Source organism: Mesocricetus auratus, unplaced genomic scaffold (genome assembly GCF_017639785.1).
Source record: "Mesocricetus auratus isolate SY011 unplaced genomic scaffold, BCM_Maur_2.0 Super-Scaffold_100676, whole genome shotgun sequence".
Lineage (NCBI taxonomy): Eukaryota > Metazoa > Chordata > Mammalia > Rodentia > Cricetidae > Mesocricetus > Mesocricetus auratus.
Genome location: NW_024429266.1, coordinates 180,236,226 through 180,252,203, shown reverse-complemented (window position 1 = coordinate 180,252,203; position 15,978 = coordinate 180,236,226). Strand labels below are relative to the sequence as shown.

The 15,978-nt window shown below is 45.7% G+C and overlaps 1 protein-coding gene and 1 non-coding gene across 2 annotated transcripts in view; one reads left to right on the top strand and one right to left on the bottom strand.

Annotated features, from left to right (window-relative positions):
• Ninj2 (ninjurin 2) overlaps positions 1 to 15,978 on the bottom strand; it is an 89,163-nt gene that overhangs the window by 30,063 nt on the left and 43,122 nt on the right. The window lies entirely within an intron of this gene.
• On the top strand, positions 277 to 383 carry LOC121137403. Its single transcript, XR_005874643.1, has one exon. It is a non-coding gene; the product is annotated as a U6 spliceosomal RNA (small nuclear RNA).

The following is a 15,978-nucleotide window of genomic DNA, read 5'->3' as shown; positions in this document are numbered from 1 at the left end:
AGGTATACAGAGAGTATGAATGGTGTGGACCTGGCCACAGCCTACCTCAAAGAAAGAGTTCACTAGTGACACTAGAGACTCAGTCTCCGCTGGTAGGGAATAAGAAGAAAGTGGGGGAGACATTCATGCCCCTCAGTCTTCCATCCATGACAAAATACCCGATGACATTTTCTCACAAGAGGAAAGGTTCGTCTTGGCTCATTGTTTCAGGAAGTTTAGTCCATGGTCACCTGCTCTGCTGTAGGGGTGGAGCATGGTGGTCAAGAAGTAAGGAGAGTGCTCGCTTCGGCAGCACATATACTAAAGTTGGAATGATACAGAGAAGATTAGCATGGCCCCTGCGCAAGGATGACATGCAAATTCGTGAAGCGTTCCATATTAAAAAAAAAAAAAAGAAGTAGAGAGAGAGGACTGGAGAGATGGCTCAGCCGTGAAAGGCTAGACTCACCGTTAAAGGCTAGACTCACAACCAAAAATATAAGTAGAGAGAGAAAAATGTCAGGGACTAAGCGGACAAAACACAGTCCCCATGGACACACTCTCTTCAGTGACATCCTACCTCCTAAGGTTCTATTGCTTCCCAATGCCAAAACCAAGGGTTCATCAACAAAGCTATCCATTGACTAGTCCAGACCTTCTCAATATGGTTACAACAGTGGCTAAGCATTCACATGTGAGTCTCAGGGGACCCTTCCAGTCTATCCTATAAGCTACTGAAAACATACTCATCTCTAATGATGGACATAACTGCCTTAATGGAAAGTTTAACCATGTATATGCCCATATTTTAAAAAATTGGACAAGAATGTATTCTTTTTATAAGTAGAAAAATGTTAAAATAGACAAAAATATAAAATTTAAAAGTATTTCCTCTTCAGTTAAATTTTCAGTGGTCTTGAAGACCTTAAAAAAAACATACTTTTCAGGCTGGATATGGGGCACAAAGACATACATCCAGCATGCAGGAGGGGAAGGAAGAAGGATTTTGAGTTTGAGGCCAGCCTGGGCTATGCAAATTCTAGCCCAAATTACCCTTTCCACTTTAAGCGGTAGTTGCATTGTAGACATTGATTCTGGGAAAAGAGTCAGGGTCATGTGCAAAGGGATGCTTTTAGACATTTCCATTATGCCAAGTTTGCTGGCTTTGCTTTGTTTTGAGAAGCTGTAGCCCAAGCTTGCTCAAGCTGATTTGTATATAAGACTCTCCCCAACTCCTTGTCCTCCTGCCTCTACCTCCCAAGTGCCTAATGTACAACCATACCCAGCTCATATGACATTTCACAACAATGAAAACTGGATAGAACTCTCCATATGGATTGATTAAATATTGCAGTCATGACGGGCTATTGTTATTGGTTATTTCTGTGATATATACGTATGGAACCCAGGTCTTGTGTATAGTAAGTGCACATTTTACCACTGAATGACACTGTCAGCTTGCCTAGTTATTCGGAGTAGTTCTTTAAAAGATTTATGATAACATGAGTATTGTCCAAATAATTTCATTAAATTCTAAATATCATCCAAATAATTTCAAATTGTCCCAAAAGTAGGACTCTATAATGCAGTGTGTGTGGAGCAGAGGCTAAGTGTGGAAGTGTTAGCTATCATTATTTCTGAAGAATCAAATTATAGGTTATTTTCACTTTGTATTTCTTTCCTAAAATAGTCAGAGATTTTATAATGATCATATACTTTGCTATCACACTGTAAATAGATATTTTAGAATGACAAAAAAAATCCCTTTCCAAGAGATGACAAGAGCAAAGCTAAGTAGACCCCAGTCTTAGGAACAGGGGCTTCCTAACCACCAGGCATTGGGCCTGCATCGTGTTCTGCTAGACTTTGCATGACCTCTGAACCTAGCAGAGTAGCAGGTGGGGCTGAGTGACTCCACCCAGACACGAATCCATGGTTCAGAGAGGAGCTTACAGCATGGTTATGATTTCATTGAGATCTGAGCCCTGACCTCAGCATAATTAGAGGAATTAGGTCCCTTGAAGTTCACTATGGTATGAAGTGTGGAGCCCTGCATCCAGCATGCTAAAGGGGTCTCATATCTTCCCCCCACACACTAGCATCAGGGTTGCACTGCTGCCTGGATCATGCTCCAGTGCCAATGCTTATAGACCTTAGACATCATTCCCACCTTCCTGCCTACCTAGCAGGGGACTGGTATTCAGCCTATGCAGCTTGGTGTCTGAGTCTTGGGGAATGTGCCAGAAGCAAGTTGGCATGAAGATTCACATTAATCTGTCCTCCAGCTTCCTGAGCAGCTGGGGGGTCTTGGCTGTTGTCACTCAGATCTGAATTCCTCTAAGCATAATGTGGGAGGTCTTCAGAGTTGGGTCCTTATGAGAGACTTGTAGTGAGGTAGTCAAGGCTGTATTCAAAAGAAGGTGATCAGCTTGGAAGAGAGATGAGGTGGGGAGGCATGACTTGAAAATAGATTGGTAGCAAGATGGATAGTGGAACTGTTAGATTTCCTACCTTTCTCTCCACTCATTAGAGATGGTCTAATATTATGTAATTTTTTTGGAGACAGATTCTCCTAGTCCAGGTTGACCTTGAATTTTCTTTGTAGCTCAGGCTGGCCTTAAACTCTCCTTTATCCTGCATCCATCTCCCATGTGATAGGATTTTTAGGAATGACCAGTCCTAATATTTATTCCATTAAAAAAAATCTTGAGTTCTCAATGGGTATATAAACAAGGCACAACACTTATGGGAATCCTCTGATAGTTAAAATAACCTATCCATCTAGTAAGGAGATCTCTGTCTGTTGGGAGATGTGGTCACACCAACCTAAATGCTTGTTATTAGCACCTGTCTTTGCGACTGGCTTACCACATATTATTGGAGGCTGGCAGAGTAACCAGCATATTGAAAACACTCAGTATTGTTGAGTGAACGAACTGGATTTGTATGCTCACTTTCGCTTGCAAATAGATGTATATTTTTTTAGATTATCTTGTTACCAATGCAAGTTGTTCTTTTTTTTAAATTAAGCTTTAAAAAGAAATAAAGTTATTTCTTTTGAAGTTATCATTTTATTTATTTTTTTTATGTGTATGGGTGTTCTGCCTGCATGTGTACCTGGAGACTATGAAGGCCAGGAGAAGGCATTGAATCCTTTGGAGCTGGAGTTACAGATGGTTGTGAGCTGCCATGTGGGTCCTGGGGAATCAAAGCCAGGTTCTCTGGAAGAGCAGCCAGTGTTCTTAACCACTGAGCCATCTCTCCAGTTCCATAAATCATTTATTTTTAATGTTTTATTTTATTTATTCTTCAAATTTGTGTGTATATGTATGCATGTGTGAGCACCCGAATGCATGCATCTCGATGCCTTTGGAGGCCAAAGGGAGTATTGGGCACCCTGGAGCTTGAGTTCCTGTTGGTTGTGAGTAGCGTGATCCGGTGCTGAGAACAGATCTACGGTTCTCTGCAAGAGAAGCCAGTGCTCATGACCTCTGCATCTTTCCCCTAGCTCCACGGGAAACAGAGCACCGGTATGGGAAGAAGAGCACAAAGTCACTGTCATCTGTCTGACTTGATGACTAGCAGTGAAGATGTTGATAGCCCCCACTGAAGCCAGCGACAGTTCCTTACGTGAACCACCTTCAGTTAAGAACACACATGTCACTCAGATGCATCCTCCTAAATATGGCGACTGAAAAGTATTGTCATAGACATGCTAAAGATTTCCAAAGATATTGACACTGGGGACCTACTCTTTGGCACAGTGCACCAGCTGCAGAAAATCCATTGTGATGGTTTTATTGAGATACAACTCACAAATCATGATTCATGCATTAACTCATACAATTCCACGACTTTCCATATGGTTGTGTAAACATTGCTACAATCAACTGTTCTAAACATCTCGTATCCATAGCATACCATATCAATGAAAGGATGACCTTTAATCTTGTAATGTTATCATCTCTTGATAGATTTTCAAAGTTCAACTATGTGATGTTACATATGAATATTTCATTTCTGATTATATATTTTGGTAGGCTGGTCTTGATCTGGCTATGTAACCAAGACTATCTTCCTGCCTGTGCCACCTAGTGCTGGGATTATAGGCACTGGCCATCACACCAGTCATACATGGCTTTCTCTTTATAAACAAAAATATTTCTTTAGCTTGTTGGTGGTGGTGCATACCTTTAATATCAGCACTTGAGAGGCAGAGGCAGGTAGAGCTCTGAGTTTGAGGCCAGTCTGGTCTACAGAGCGAGTTCCAGGAGGGCCAGGGAAACCCAGAGAAGCCTGTCTCAAAAAAGAAAAATTCCATTATATATTCCAAGGAAGAACTTCCATCCTACAAAATGCCCACAGTAAGGCGTAGAAGCTACTCAACCATCAGGTTGTCCATCAGAACACTATCATAGTCTCCTGACAATCAACTTCTGTTGGTGTCACTGAGGAAACCCATAAATAATCCTCCTGGCAGCTTTTGTAGATGTCAATTGACTAAAAGAGCCATTCATTTGTACATTCATTTCCGCCCCCCATACACACACACACACACACACACACACACACACACACACACACACACACATTCAGCTTTTTTTTGAGGCAAGATTTCACTATGTAGACTAAGTTGGCTTTAAATTCACTATGTAGTCCCAGGCTAGCACCCAAATTCAAGGTGATCTTCTTGCCTCTACCTCTTACCTACAGGGATTACAGACACATGTCAGCATGCTCAGCTAAGATGTGGCAGAATCCAGGCTAGTTTGGAGTTACATTCCCATGCAGCAGTGTGAAATGTGGACAAGCCCTGTAAACTAGGACTGTGTATAAATTCTTGACAGACTGGAAATGAAGAGCTGGTCCTGGTCAAGTCTGATGATAATCATCAGGAATCCTGATACTTGGAAGATAGAGGCAGGAGGATTAGGAATTCAAGGTCATCTTCTACCTAGCATGTTCAAACCAACCTGGGCTACATGACACTTTGTCTTAAGCAACCAAGAAAAAAAAATGCTGGTCTTTCTTTTCTGATGGTTTAAGAAGGGATATAGGACATGTGACAGGTGCAGTTGTGTGGTAGTTGGGTTGGGGCACCTGGCTCAAAATCTGCATTCTGAGCAATGCTCCACTCTCTTCCACTCTCATTCTAGAAAACTGGTTTCTCCTTTACTCCAGCATCCATCCAGACAGCTGTCTAACCAGAAGCATTAGCTAGAATTGGGTCTTGTAGCACAGACCTATAATTCTAGTTACTGGGTGGAGGGGGTGGGGCCAAGCCTGGACGATCCCAAAGTTCAAGGCCAACTTGAGCTGCACAGTGGTATCCTGTCTTAAAAGAAAACCAAATTTTCACAAAAAGGAAAAAAATATGGGCAAAATAGACACAAAGTACTAAAAATGAAGTAATCTATTCAGAAGGTTGAAAAGCCTAATAAAGGGAATTTCAGATAACTTGAACTGAGAAAGAAAGGGCAAGAAATTCCTATATAATTAAAAAATTTCCCCATAGAGCAGAGCTTGTAAATTTTCATGATACAAGTGTATCATGATGCCTTTTAGAACCAAGTCCCCTCCAGTATCCATTGCAGCGAATGGGAGAAGATGCCCACCATAAGTGTATCATGATGCCTTTTAGAACCAGAAGCGAGAAGAGTCTCTAAGTCCTCAGATGTGAGGTGCAAAGGACAGAAGACGCATGTTGATGTGACCACCGCTGCACTAGAACCTGAGTTCCAGCAACACGCTTGAGCCCAAGGGTAAGGGTGATTTTATTTACCCTAGTGTGTAAACACTACCCTGCCTTTGCTTGCTGTCACAGGGAGTTGCTAGTGTGCACCCCAGAGTCAAGGTAAACGAGGAAGTGGAAGACACGCAACCTACAGGACGGTGGGCAGAATTACCTCGGCACTACCCATCAGAGGGAAAGGAGAAAAGGAAGGGGAGGAGGGGGTGGGGCATTGCAGGGGGGGGGTGGGGACATCTAGGCATTGAGTTAAGTGCATAGGAACACAGAGTCAATTGACCAAGAGGGTCCTGTGGGTCTGGTGAAATTATTCAACAGGTAAAGGTGTTTGCCCTTTACTAGGATGACCAGAGTTCAATCCCTGGGACCTACAGAGTGGAAAATGAGAACCAACTCCTATAAGTTGTCCTCTGACTCTCTCTCCCCCTGCCCCTCTCTCCCTCCCTCTCTCTCTCTCTCTCTCTCTCTCTCTCTCTCTCTCTCTCTCTCTCTCTCTCTCTCTCACACACACACACACACACACACGTGATTTTTTTTTAAAAAGAAAGCTCTGTGGCCATTAGAACTCCTGTTTCCAGTTCTTCATGAAGCCCAGCTACACTCTTTCCCCTTTAGCTTTATGACACCCAATCTCCCTGCAATAAATTCTTCTAGTTTCCTAGTTTCCCAGTGGATTTTAACCATTGGCAACCACGATGCCTCCAGAAAACTTTGCTACTCAAGCAACTTTAATCAACCTCAACATTACCTGTAAGTTAAAAATGTTGCCTCTGGTCTCCCTGTCCAACCAGAATCTCTTTTCCCTTTTTCTTTCAGTGCTTGGGGTAAAACTCAGAGCCTTGTACAAGTTGGGCAAGTAGTCTACCACTGAGCCGTATCCCTGACCTTGTTTTTAGATTCCTTTATCTTATTTTGTGTGTATAGGTGTTTTGCCTACATATATATATCTGTGCACCATATGAATGCCTGATATTCATGGAGGTCACAAAGTCATCCCCTGGATGACTCTGATGACTGAATCACCCATGTGGGCGCTGGGATCCAAACTTGGGTCCTCTGAAAGAGTGATAAGTGCTCTTAACCACAGAGCCAACTCTTCTCCAGAGCCTAGCAGGAACCAGAGTCCCAGAGCATTTACAAATCCATTAATGTCTGAGAAGAGCTGTCCTTCTACATCAGCTTTGTAAGGTAGTATGCCGGGCAAACTAGAGATAGCATTTAAATACTTGACCCCGCTGGGCATGGTGGTACATGCCTGTAATCCCACCTTCTGGGAGGTAGAAGAGGGGGCTCTAAAGTTCAAGGCTACTCCCATCCCATTCCATGCTGCCCCTACATAGCAAGCTTGATACCATCCTAGAGCTACAGGAGACCTTGAGCTACCGGAGTCAAATGACAGTCCTGTGCCGAATTGCTAAAGCAAGCACATAACTAAAAGACAGAAAGCACATTGAATCAGCAGAGACTTGGGCTCTATGCCAGCAGCCTGTCAGGGTAGTCAGGCCAGGTGTCACTGGGAACCATTAAGTAAAATCACCTCTCAGGTGTGGCAATTGACTGAGTGAATGACCAACCAACTGTCAACATCCCAGCTGACACAGGCTTGGGGTGCCCGGCTAATGCTCTGTTCTTGGCAGAGTGAGCCTTCTGCCCCCGTGTTCAGGAAGTTGGCAGGAGGAAACAGCCTGAGTTAGCCACTGCTAATCGCTTTTTCAGAAAGAAACCTGTGGCCTCCAATGCTAAGGGAAAGGAGAAGGGGACAGAGAGGAGGTTGGGGGCCCCTGTGGGGGTGGGGTAGGAAATCACATTCCCATTCTTGGCCGGAGCTGGTTGCCTCCCACCACTCTTCCTGGTTGAGGTCCGTTGGCAGTCAGCCACAGTCTTTGTGCTGTGGGCTCCGCCCCCTTTCCAATGTGAGCTCATCTGAGTGTGTAAAGATGGCAAAGGCAAGAGGAAATGGACTTGTGGATAGCTGTGCCCTCTGTATGCCGTAACTACAAGATGAGAAAGGAGGAGGAGAAGGACGATGATGAAGAAGACTCCCATTTGAGAGTCCTTTAAGGTATCATCGGAATATTACTTTACTCAGCAGTAGCAAACCCCCCATTGAATGTCTGTTTTCATGAAGGCTGGTTGTCAACTCTGGAGCCAGCAGTGCAAGCAACAGTCAACACAAACCTTGGAAAGTAATAAACACTTAAAACTGTGCTAAGTGGCGCCTCTAATCCCAGCCACTAATAAGGCTGAAGCAAGGGGATTAAAGGTTCAAGGCCAGCCTGGGCTACTGAATGAATCCAAGGCCAGCAAACAAGGGATGTGACCTCATCTCAAAAGGAAATGCATGAAGTGGGTACAGTGTAGTGCTTGCCTAGTATACGTGAGATCCTAAATCCAGTCCCCAGTAACACACACATGCATGAACGCACAGACAGACTAATCACTACCAGCCAGGCACTTTCTTAGCATATATTGTAATTCATTTAATTCTCAGAACAACTTCTTGGAGTGACTGCAATTAGTCCTCACTTTACTGAGGAAAGCTGAGGTCATGTAGTAGTTAGTGTCAGTTAGATTTTCAAAGCTATGACAAAATATTCAAGATGACTGACTGAGAGGAAGAACAATGAAATCAAGCTCATTGTTTTGGAAGTTTCCACCCACCATGACTTGGTCTTGTCACATAGGACACATCACTGTGAGGTGCAGATGTTGCAAGGTTATTCACCTGATGTTGCCTAGAAGCAAAATGAGAGCAAGGGGTCAGGGTCCTACTGTCCCCTTCAGTGACCAAGCCTCTTGTCACAAGATTCTGCCTCCTAAATGTTCTGCTATGATGGAGGAGAACTAAGTCTTTGGCATATGGTCTTTGGGGGGCTGTTCTAATGCAAAGCACAACCCCAGTAGACCTGGGGCTCAAATCCAGGTAGGATAGCCCCAGAGCACCTACATTTTAACCAAAGTGCTCAGTCCATGGCACAGGATGGATTGTGGACAAGATGCTGGCAGCAGCTCCTGAGAGTGAAGCCTGCTCCAGCCTTAATTAGCAGCTTGTGCCGCTAAGAAATTCAGAGGCAATATGGGATGGGACAAGAACTGAAGTGTCATCTAGACCAGGTAGCTCAGGCCTGTAATACCAGCTACTTGGAAAGTTGAGGCAGGAGAGTCGAACATCCAAGGCCTGTCTGGGCAGTTTAGTGAGAGATAAAAAGTGACAAAGGGGCTGGGTACATGCTGCAGTGGTAGAGCGCCTACCTGGGTCTGGTCCCCGATACCTTGAAGAAAAAAAAAAGCAAAAGGCAAAGGTGATGAGGACTTGCTCATGGTGCTGTCACCTAGAAAGGGAGGACACCAGTGCTGAGTGAACACTTGTCATGTCCTGGGCACTTTCTAGGCCGTCCTGTGCAACCTTACTGGGTCTCTGTGTCCTGGGAAGCAAATAAGCCCAGGTGACCCAGGGACTTTGTGTCATTGTTCTGCGGCTGAGGGTGGAACCTAGGCCTTGCATAGGCTAGGCAAGTGTTCTGCCCTGAGCCATACCCAAGCCCCGTCCTCCCTTTCTTCTCTTTCTTTTCTGTTTTGTTTTGCTTTCCCTGCAATAATGGGGACTGAATCGAATTTCTTACTGGGAAGGCACTCTACTAATGAGTTATACCCCAGCCATTTTTGTTGTTATTGTTGTTTTCCTCCATACAGGGTTTCTCTCTGTGTAGCCTTGGCTGTCCTAGAACTCTCTCTGTAGACCAGGCTGGCCTCGAACTCACAGAGATCTGCCTGCCTCTGCCTCCTGAGTGCTGGGGTTAAAGGCGTGCACCACCATTGCCCAGCTCTTATTTTGTTTTAAATAATTGATCTGAACAACATTCACCAAAGGCATACTGTGTGTGCAAATAAGAACCTATACCACGTGCCGGAGGCCACAGAGAGGCCTGGGAGCTGCTTTTGCTTTTGTAAGACTCGCTGGCAACATTTCTTTTCTGCTTTGTAAGTCTTTTTTAGTTGAATAAGGCATGCATCCTCCCTTTCTTTCCCTCCCCCTCCCTTCCTCCTTGCCTTTCCTTCTCTTTCATTTTCTTTATAAGTTCTCCCTATTGAGCCCAGGCAGACCTCAAGCTCACAGCAATCCTCCTGCCGCCCAGCCTCCCAGTGCTGGGGTTTTCAAGCATGTGTGGCTGCGCTCTGCTTCCCTCGCCCTCCTTTTTCTCAGTGAAGGAAATGAAGGGCGAATGTGAAGGTTATTACAGCCAGAGAGTGACCCCAAGTTGACTCCTAGTGCGGGACTCCTGTCCCCATCTCTCCCCCTTTGTCTTGACATCACCGTGACTATAGGCTACAGCCCACTTTGACTTTTTCACCCCTGTAGTCACAGGCACCTCCCACACGATGTGTCCATTTTCCCTGTCTAACATTCATTCAGAGATGAACCCCCAAAGACGTAGGGTCAGCACCACCAGGTGAATGCAAGCTGGGCCCTTTGGAAGCTCTGCTCTTTTGCCTAAAGCCCCACCTGGCATGTAAGCAAAGACAGCTAGCTACCACAGGCACGGTGACTCATCCCCCCCACCCCCATCTGCTGACTCGGAACTGAAGCCTTTGCCCCACCATGTAATTACTGGAGAAGAGGAAGTGCTTGTAGATAAAGTGACTCTTCTTGCTGGTAGGAAGGGGTCAGAGCACACAACATTCTCTTTCTGTTGTTGTTGGTTCTTTTATTTGTTTTAGCCTGGGTCTCACTACATAATCCAGGCTGGCTCGAAATTTGCAATCCTCCTGCCTCAACCTGAACGCTGAGATTGCAAGCTTGTACTACCGTATCTTTGCAGCATAGCCTTCTATCTGATGATCCTTCTACCTCTATGGGCTCCACCGCTGCATACAGCAGGCACTGTGCTGGGAACACGGCTCGGTGGGAGAGCACTTGCCCAGCAGGTACTCAACCCAGCTTTGCCAGTGGATCAGCTGCCTGAACATCTGTGCTCAGCCCAGCTGCAGGCAGGGTTGCTAGGCAAGGATACACATGTGAGTGTGGACTATGGAGGAAATGACACAAGTTCTTCTTATTTAGCAGAACTGGGCCATAACTAGAAGAACCACAGCACAGACAATCTGTTCTTTAGAGAACTCTGTGCTATCAAATTCACTTCTGTAGTTTGGCCTGGGAACTTCCTTTTTTTCTTCTTCTTCTTCTACTCTACGTTAGAGGAAGAGGCACCTATCCCTTGCTTCCTCTACCCCCACCCCCTTTTCCTTTTCTTACTGTTTTTTTTTTTTTTGAGACAGGGTCTCATTGTGTAACCTTGTCTGATCTGAACTCACTCTGTAGACCAGGCTGTTCTTGAACTCACAGAGATCCATTCACCTCTGCCTCCCAACTGCTGGAGTCACAAGTGTATGTCACCATGTCTGAGGAGATTCTTAAAATGCTGTCAAAGTGCAAAAGGGTTTTTGAAATCATTTTATTATTATTATTATTTGTCCTGGAACTGGCTTGGTAGACCAAGCTGGTCTTGGTCTACAGAGATCCGCCTGCCTCTGCCTCCCGAGTGCTGGGAGTAAAGGCTTGCGCCACCACCGCCCGGCTGAAATCATTTTAGCCTGTAACTCTGACCATGCTTTCTGAAGTATTTTATCGTCCATATTCTTCCTGTGTCCAAAAATCTCTCCTCAATCTATTTTTGAGGCTATTGCCAGAAGACACAAAGGCTTCTGAGAGTTTCAAGGGACCCAGACAGTAGGGATCCCTGCAGAAAGTTGTTTTTCAAATCTATTTGACTTTATTCCAGCTAATAGAATTTTTGACTGGACACAGACCACCCAGCTGATATCAATGTTTTCCACTCTTAGTTGCATGTACTAGCAAGGTCTAGCTTGTAAGAGCTCAGAAGGGACAATTGTGCCCTTATAAGGTGTGTGCTGGTTGTGGAGATAGCTTAGTTGGTAAAATGCACATGGAAAAACAGAAACGAGAGGTCAGGGCTAGAGAGATGGCTCAGTGGTTAAGAGCAGTGACCTCTTGCAGAGGACCCAGTTCAGTTCCCAGAACCTACATGGTGGTTCACAACCATCCCTAACTCCGATTCCAGGTGATCTAATGCCCTCTTCTTACCTCTGCTGGTCCTGGGAACACACACGGCACATAGACAGAGACATATATACATGGGCACTAGGAACACACAGGGCGCGAGCACACACACACACACATACACACACACACATATAAAACATTCATAAACACAAAATAAATAAAATAGATAAACCGAAAGAAGAAGAATGAATATATGTCAGGCAGGCCCAGGGAAAGAAGCCACCATGTTGGTCTGTGCGCATTAGCTTCTCTTCCTGTTACCTGCAGTCAAAGGTGACCACATCCTTTCACAGCACAGTAAGGGACCCATGCTCTGCAGCACTCCCCTTAGCACGTGGACTACTTCCCATCTTTGCAATTAAAATGAACTAGATGGGTTAATAGGTTGACTCCCCAATTAATTGGGCTTGTGGTGGGTCAGTCAATGAATTTTCCAGAAGATGCTAATCAGGCCTTATGCAATCATAGGACTAGTGTAAAGGGGACCAGAGGCACTAGGCAAAGAATGCCCAGAAAGATTAGTGACATGCCCAAAGGCATGCATTTCAAGCAGCAGACCCTGGACTGGATCTCTCGGCTCCCCCCTCTCCTTCTGTCCCTGGTTGGTCTGTTAGGCACCAAGAAACCAAGGAAAGCATCCCCTCTGTTCATGAGCCAACTCCCTGTGACATGTATGTCAAACCTGTCATTCCTGTGTCACCTGTGAAAAATACAAACTTACCCTGTTTCTGGAATTTACTCTCTGGTCCTAACTTATTTAAAAAATAAACAGCCTTTTTTTTTCCTACAGAAAGAGTGATGTGCCTCTGCCACATGTCAGGTGTTATGTGTGGCGCTCTTCTGGGTGCTGTTTAATCACAAGATTCTTTGCCAGGACAGGAATGTGAGAAATGCCTGGAAGAGCAGACTAGGGAGGAACCCAGGCTGGCCTGGCAGAGAGCGGGTGTCTTTCCCACAGCACTGCCTTTCCTTCTGCAGATCTCCCCTGATCACCCCCGATCCCCTCCGCAGCCCTCTCCATGGCCAGCAGGGTTTGACCCAGGGGACATGGTGGGGAGAGGTGGGGAGAGGTGGAGTGCATGGGAGCCCAGCAGGTGGCATGTCCCCCACATTGCCTCCTCTTAGGCCTGTCCTCCTCTGCTTCCAATCCCCCCTTGCCTGTGCCCACATCACTTTCTTCCATTCCCAGACACCTTCTAGTGCCTGTTCTCAACATCCTTCTGGTCCTCAACAAAGAACTGCTTGGTTGTTCCTCCCAATGCCACTTTGTCCACAGAAGTCATCTGCTTAGCTTGTTTTTAACCCCACAGAGAGGAAACAAAGGGCTCTCAGCTCAGGCTGGCCTGGTTTTGGGCTGTGTTTGTACCCAGAGCTGACTGTCTGTCTAGCTTAGGTTCCCAGAGGCCTGAGGGCAGGACTGTGTCTTCACATGCTGGGTGGCAGGTAGCGTGCTCTGTCAGCTCTCCACGAAAAACAAACAGCTGTCATGCAAGACAAGGAAGCTGCCAGGCTTAGGGAGGCTCCTGGGAGATTGAAAACAATGCAGGCTCACGATCCTGACCTCTGTGGACACCACCTACCGGAGCCCTGTGGGCTGTCCTGATGATGGGTTCTTTGAAGAACCAGGGCCCAGCAGTTCGAGGGAATGTGTGAAGTCAGGGGATGGGGAAGACCCCTTCTGACTTCATTGTGAATCCTAAAAATAACCCCTGATGCTTCTTCTTCCCCCAAAAGAGTAGTTCTCTAGGGAGAGCTGTGGCCCCACTGGGAAGTGCCATGCTCAGATTGGCACGGGGGATAAACAAGAGCGTGTTGCATTCACCAACAGGAGACAGGGTTTTTAAAAAGGACCTGGCCTTGGGAAGAATTCCCGTTGTTTTCTTTCCTTAAAGAGTCGGCTTAGCTTTCAAAATCCAACTCAACTGCCGAGCCATCCTCAGGCTTCAGAGGTTAGATTCGCCCTCTCCCTTAGTTCTTGGCTCATTCCACCACACGGAGAATGCCAGGCCAGCCTGGGCTAGAGCCCATCGAAAAAGAGAAGAGAGAAAGGGAGCCAGTTTGGTGGGGTTCAAGTTCTTTGGAAGCTTAAGGACAAGTTGTAGGACATTTAAGACTGGAAAACTGGGATCACATTGCCATTCCTACAGCACTAGATGACCTCGGAGCAGGCCTAGGCTTCAGAAGCTAGACAAAGAGAGAGAAAAAAAGAAAGATAACAGCCAGGCAGTGGTGGCACACGGCTTTAATCCCAGCACTCAGGAGGCAGAGGCAGGCGGATCTCTGTGAGTTCGAGGCCGGGCTGGACCGACAGCCTCCAAAATAATACAGAGAAACCCTGTCTTGTAAAAACCAAAAAAAAAAAAAAAAAGATAACAGCAATAGTAATAACCTGGCCTTCAGGGTTAACTGTGGCAAGCTGTGTAAGTACCCAGGCCATGCACCTCCAATTCACTAATCCCTTGTGGTTTATGCCTCCTGGTTTCTTGTGGCCTATAGATGAATGGTGGACTTTGAATGAGCCTAAGGCCTGTGTGAATATCTGACGGCTTGGCTTTGGGAGGACATACGTTTGGATTCTTTAGTGGTAAGCAGTAGAAAGATTGGACTGTGGAGATGGATCTATGGATAAAGATCTGATGTCCAAGTTGAATTTCGGGGTGAAGAAAAAAGAGCAGACCTCCACACATGCACATACACCACCCCGCAACATTAAATTAAAAGTGTAATAAAATTAGTAATAGTGATACAATATTGTCTTAAGTTCATTTTATTTATCTATTTGGTGTACATATTAGGGAACATGTGTGGGGGCAGAGACAACTTTGGGGAGTCGCTTTTCTCCTTCCATGTGGGTCCTGGGGAATTGAACTCAGGTTGTTAGGCTTGTGTGTTAGGCACACAACTCCTGGGAGGGGGGAGGAATCTGGTGCCATACTCCTTTCTTGTGCCTTTAAAATTTGTCCACAACAGGAACCCTTCTGCACTGTCACTGAAGTGAACTAATTGTAGACCAGAATGCATTAGGTTGGCCAATAAGGGGTGAGAAGTCCCAGGCTACACTTACAAAATCCAAACTGATGCATTTCATTAGAAGAATGGTTCTTGTCCCAAGTCCCCTAACCTCAGCAATGCGGGTATAACGATGCCTCGCTCGAGCAAAGAAGCTATCAGAAGGCAAACACTAGCAGAAAGTGACAGCTTGTTTGTGTCTTCCATATCATGCAGACGCCTGGCACTAAAGGTTTGGCCATTAGCCCACAGCACTATTGAGACGTAGTGGGGCCTTAAGGAGGACGTTAGGTTACTGGGAAACGCTCTTGAAGGGTACACTGAGACACTAGCCCTTTCCCTCTCTCTTTGCTTCTTAGCCGTCATGAGACGAGCAGCCTTCTCCATCACATTCGCCTACCATAATGTTCTGAGTTACCACAAGCCCAAACAACAGGACCAAGTAATCTTTGAAACCATGAGCCAAGAGACTGGACAGGCAGTTCAGCAGTTGGAACCACGAACTCTTCTTGCAGAGGACTTGAGTACAGTTCCCAGCACCCACGTTGGATGTCTCACAATATAACCTGTGACAAAAGAGCTGTCTCTCTAGCTCCAGGGGACCAATGTTTCTTCTGGCCTCTGCCAGCACCTGCACTCAAAAGCATATACTCCCATGAAGACACATACACATAGTTTAAAAAATAAAATAAATAAAAAAACCATGATCTGAAACAGTCCTTTCTCTTTTTTTAAAGGATTTATTAGTATATGAATATTTTACCTGCTTGTATGCATGCATGTATGCATGTGTAATGCATGCACATCTGGTGTCTGCAAAGGCCACGAATGTGTATTGGATGCCCTGGAAATAGAGTTATAGAGAATTAATTGTAAGCCACCATGTGGGTGCTGGGAACTGAACCTGGGTCCTCTGTAAGAACAGAAAGAGCTCTTAACTGCTGAGCAACTCTTCAGGCCCAATCCTTTCTTTTTTGGGGGGGGTGGTTTTCGAGACAGGGTTTCTCTGTATTATTTTGGAGGCTGTCCTGGAACTTGCACTGTAGACCAGGCTGGCCTCGAACTCACAGAGATCCACCTGCCTCTGCCTCCTGATTGCTGGGATTAAAGGCGTGCGCCACCAACGCCCGGCCCAATCCTTTCTTTCTTGTAAGTGGAT